Below are 5,927 nucleotides of genomic sequence, written 5' to 3'. Positions count from 1 at the left end.
ACACTTTCTCAAAACAATCATAATATGATATAATAAGATGGTATCTTGCTAGCCCTTTCTGAGACCGCAAAACATAAATGCAGAGCACCTTTAAAGACCAAGGACTGACTAGACATTGTAATTCATGGTAAAAGAGATCCAGTCAAGTCATACTCAATGTAAACTAATAGTAATGAATGCAAATGATAGCGGTGCTCTCCAACTGGTGCTTTTTGATAAGAGGATGATGACTCAGCATAAAAGTAAATAGATAGGCCCTTCGCAGAGGGAAGCAGGGATTTGTAGAGGTGCCAGAGCTTGGTTTTGAAACATAGGTGAATAATATTTTGAGCGGTATACTTTCATTGTCAACATAACAACCAAGAGATGGCGATATCTTCCATGCTACACACATTATAGGCGGTTCCCAAACAGAATGGTAAAGTTTATACTCCCCCTTCCACCAACAAGCATCAATCCATGGCTTGCTCGAAACAACGAGTGCCTCCAACTAACAAGAGTACCAGGGGGAGTTCTGTTTGCAATTATTTTGATTTAGTTTGCATAAAGCATAGGACTGGGCATCCCGGTGACCAGCCATTTATCTCGTGAGTGAGGAGCGGAGTCCACTCCTCTTGAGAATAACCCGCCTAACATGGAAGATACAGACATCCCTAGTTGATACATGAGCTATTCAAGCATACAAAACAGGATATTTATTTGAAGGTTTTGAGTTTGGCACATACAAATTTACTTGGAACGGCAGGTAGATACCGTATATAGGTAGGTATAGTGGACTCATGTGGAATAACTTTGGGGTTTAAGGGATTGGATGCACAAGCATTATTCCCGCTTAGTACAGGTGAAGGCTAGCAAAAGACTGGGAAGCGACCAGCTAGAGAGCGACAACGGTCATGAACATGCATTAAAATTAATCAACACTGAATGAGCATGAGTAGGATATAATCCACCATGAACATAAATATCAAGAAGGCTATGTTGATTTTGTTTCAACTACATGCGTGAACATGCGCCAAGTCAAGTCACTTAAATCATTCAGAGGAGGATACCAGCCTATCATACCATATCATAACCATTTTAATAGCATGTTGGCATGCAAGGTAAACCATTATAACTCATAGCTAATCAAGCATGGCACAAGAAACTATGATCTCTAATTGTCATTGCAAACATGTTTATTCATAATAGGCTGAATCAGGAACGATGAACTAATCATATTTACAAAATCAAAAGAGGTCGAGTTCATACCAGCTTTTCTCATCTCAGTCATTCCATCATATATCATCATAATTGTCTTTCACTTGCACGACCGAACAATGTGAATAATGATAATAGTGCGCGTGCATTGGACTAAGCTGGAATTTGCAAGCATTCAATAAACAGGAGAAGACAAGGCAATATGGGCTCTTTTGTCATATAAACAATAATGCATATAAGGGTCACTTCAACAATTTAATTATGGTCTTCTCCTATCGACCCCCAAAGAAAAGAGAAGAAATAAAACTTTTTACACGGGAAAGCTCCCAACAGGCAAAAGAAGAACAAGAAATCTTTTTGGGTTTTCTTTTTAATTACTACTACAAGCATGGAAATTAAACTGATTAAAAGCTACAACTAATTTTTTTGGTTTTTTCTTAAGGTTTATTAAACACACAAGAAGAAAACATAAAAAGGGAATTAAACTAGCATGGATGATACAATGAAAAAGTATGAGCACCGACATCTAGCAATGAGTGTGTGAACATAAATGTAATGTCGGTGGAAAATACGTACTCCCCCAAGCTTAGGCTTTTGGCCTAAGTTGGTCTATGGCCACGGCTGGCTTGGCGGATATCCTGAATAGTAGCTGGGGTCGTACTGCGATGCAGCGGCTATCGCCTACTGAGCTGCAGCGTGGCGACGAGCGGCCTCCTCTCTCCTCTCGTACTCATCCGCCTCCTCGCTGGTAATAGTATATATTCCTCTTGCCTGATAATCAAAGAAGGCAGGAGCAGGGAGAGTAATACGGACAGCACGACGTCTGTCAAAGATTAGTCGATACTGGAGGGGTGATTCGTTCCTCTTGACAAACTGGTGGTGAACCATAGCATTAAAATGTAGATAAGCAGGAGGTAATTCAATATCATTTTCGCGTATGGGTACACCAAGAAAATTAGCTATGCGGGTTGCATAAATTCCACCAAAGAAATCTCCATTAAATCTATTAAGATGCAACCTACGTGCAACAATGGCTCCCAAATTATAAGATTTGTCTCCTAACACAACACTCCTAAGAATACTGAGGTCAGGGACACACATGTGACATGCTTCATCTTTACCATTTATGCATCTACCTATGAAGAGAGCAAAATAATGTATAGCAGGAAAGTGAATGCTCCCTATGGTAGCTTGTGTAATATCTCTAGATTCTCCCACAGTTATACTAGCAAGAAAATCTCAAAATTCAGATTTGCGAGGATCCCTTATACTACCCCATTGTGGAAGTTTGCATGCAGTGGTAAAATCCTCTAAGTCCATGGTGTAAGAATTATCATAAAGATCAAACAGGACAGTTGGAGAATTACGTGAAGTTGAAAATTCAAACCTCCTCACAAAGGTACTGGTGAGGTTGTGATACTGACTGCACTTCTCTTCTTCGAAGCTCACAAGATCGGCGTTACACAAATATGCATTGAATTCCTCCTTAATTCCTGCTAAATCCATAAAATTCTCAGAAGGCCATTCACAAGGACGCACTGGAGCGTCTCTTGGTGGCTCGTCATCGGCATCACGCATTGCAAGCCTGGATCCTTGCTTCCTTGAAGAACCACCTTGGAACATTTTCGTAAGCATATTTCTTCCTCTGAAAAATTCTGAAATTTTTTAGTAACTTCAAAATAAAAGTAAACCAAACTTAATAATATTGATAGCAACTACTCCTACAAGTGCCTAGAGCCTATATCATGCATCAAAACTACTTTTGACCATATAAATTGGACATGCAAGCTCAAGAACAGGGTCACCTAAGCATAAAAAAATTCAATGAATAAAGCACTAGAACAAAAACTAATTGGACCAATGGAGGAGTCACATACCAAGGAACAATCTCCCCAAGCAGTTTTGTGAGAGGTGCTTTGAGCAAGGAGATCGAAAATGGCAGCAAAGTGAGCTAGAACTCGTGCTTGAGCTGGATATTCGTGTTTGGGGGAGGAAGAAGAAGTCTATGGGTGAAAGGATAAGTCGAGGAGGGCCACCGTGGGCCCGCGAGGCAGGGGGCGCGCCCTCCACCCTCGTGAGCAAGTGGTTGGCCCCCCTATTGTGTTCTTTGTGCCAAATATTCTCAAATATTCTGAAAAAAATCATATTTAAATTTTAGGGCATTTGGAGAAGTTTTATTTTCGGGGTATTTTTATATAGCACGGATAATCAGATAACAGACAGAAAAATATTTATTTTTATTTTATTTAATATAAATAACAGAAAGTAAAAGTGGGGTACAGAAGGTTGTGCCTTCTAGTTTCATCCATCTCATGATCATCAAAAGGAATCCACTAACAAGGTTGATCAAGTCTTGTTAATGAACTCATTCCGAATAACATGGAACCGGAGAAATTTCGAATAACACTATGTTACCTCAACGGGGATATGCACATCCCCAATAATAAGAATATCATATTTCTTCTTGACAGTACGAAGGGGAAATTCAAAACCTCCAAATATAATCGATGGAATTTTTCCAATAGAGTTGATACTATGAACTTGAGGTTGTTTCCTCGAAAAGTGTACCGTATGCTCATTACCATTAACATGAAAAGTGACATTGCCTTTAGTGCAATCAATAACAGCCCCTGCAGTATTCAAAAAGGGTCTTCCAAGAATAATAGACATACTATCGTCCTCAGGAATATCAAGAATAACAAAGTCCGTTAAAATAGTAACGTTTGCAACTACAACAGGCACATCCTCACAAATACCGACAGGTATAGCAGTTGATTTATCAGCCATTTGCAAAGATATTTCAATAGGTGTCAACTTATTCAAATATTTCAGTAGGTTTCAACTTATTCAAATCAAGTCTATGATATAAAGAGAGAGGCATAACACTAACACCGGCTTCAAGATCACATAAAGCAGTTTTAACATAGTTTCTTTTAATAGAGCATGGTATAGTGGGTAGTCCTGGATCTCCAAGTTTCTTTGGTATTCCACCCTTAAAAGTATAATTAGCAAGCATGGTGGAAATTTCAGCTTCCGGTATCTTTCTTTTATTTGTAATAATATCTTTCATGTACTTAGCATAAGGATTGGTTTTGAGTATATCAGTTAATCACATACGCAAAAAGATAGGTCTAATCATTTCAGCAAAGCACTCAAAATCCTCATCATCCTTTTTCTTGGATGGTTTGGGAGTAAAGGGCATGGGTTTCTGAACCCATGGTTCTCTTTCTTTACCATGTTTCCTAGCAACAAAGTATTTTTATCATAATGTTGATTCTTTGATTGTGTGTTATCAAGATCAACTACAGGTTCAATTTCTATGTCATTATCATTACTAGGTTGAGCATCATCATGAACATTATCATTAACATTATTACTAGTTTCAGGTTCATTACCAGATTGTGTTTCAGCATCAGAAATAGAAGTATCATTTGGATTCTTAGGTGTTTCAACAATAGGATCACTAGAAGCATGCAAAGTCCTATCATTTTTCTTTTTCTTCTTTTTAGAAGAACTAGGTACATCTATATTATTTCTCCGAGAATCTTGCTCAATTCTCTTAGGGTGGCCTTCAGGATACAAAGGTTCCTGAGGCATTCTACCAGTTCTAGTAGCTACTCTAACAACATTATCATTATCTTTACTATTCAATTCATTGAGCAAATCATTTTGAGCTTTAAGCACTTGTTCTACTTGAGTGGTAACCATAGAAGCATGTTTAATAATAAGTTTAAGTTCACCTTTAACATTAGCCATATAATCACCCAAGTGTTCAAGCATATTGGAATTGTATTTCAATTGTCTGCCAAAATAAGCATTAAAGTCTTCTTGCTTAGCCATAAATTTATCAAACTCATCTAAGCATGGGCTAGCAAATTTAGTAAATGGGATTTCAGCTTTATCATATCTGTAGAGAGAATTTACCTTTACTACCTGTGTTGGGTTATCAAGACCATGAGTTTCTTCAATAGGTAATGGATTAAGATTATATGTTTCTTCAATAGGCGGTAAATTAAGACCATGTATTTCTTCAATAGGAGGTAAAATCTTAACATCCTCAGCTTTAATACCTTTTTCTTTCATAGATTTCTTTGCCTCTTGCATATCTTCAGGACTGAGAAATAGAATACCCCTCTTCTTCGGAGTTGGTTTAGGAATAGGCTCAGGAATTGGCTCCGGAGATATCCAATTATTTTCATTTGTCAACATATTATTCAATAGAATTTCAGCTTCATCCGGTGTTCTTTCCCTGAAAACAGAACCAGCACAACTATCCAGGTAATCTCTGGAGGCATCGGTTAGTCCATTATAAAAGATATCAAGTATTTCATTTTTCTTAAGAGGATGATCAGGCAAAGCATTAAGTAATTGGAGAAGCCTCCCCCAAGCTTGTGGGACACTCTCTTCTTCAATTTGCACAAAATTATATATATATATATATCCCTTAAAGCAGCTTGTTTCTTATGAGCAGGGAAATATTTAGTAGAGAAGTAATAAATCATATCCTGGGGACTACGCACACAACCAGGATCAAGAGAATTAAACCATATCTTAGCATCACCCTTTAATGAGAAGGGAAATATTTTAAGGATGTAAAAGTAATGAGTTCTCTCATGTTTAGTGAATAGGGTGGCTATATCATTCAATTTAGTAAGATGTGCCACAACAGTTTTAGATTCATAACCATGAAAAGGATCAGATTCAACCAAAGTAATTATATCAGGATCAAC

Source organism: Triticum urartu, chromosome 5 (assembly GCF_003073215.2).
Source record: "Triticum urartu cultivar G1812 chromosome 5, Tu2.1, whole genome shotgun sequence".
Lineage (NCBI taxonomy): Eukaryota > Viridiplantae > Streptophyta > Magnoliopsida > Poales > Poaceae > Triticum > Triticum urartu.
The sequence above is the reverse complement of the archived record's forward strand: the minus strand, read 5'-3'. Positions refer to the sequence as shown.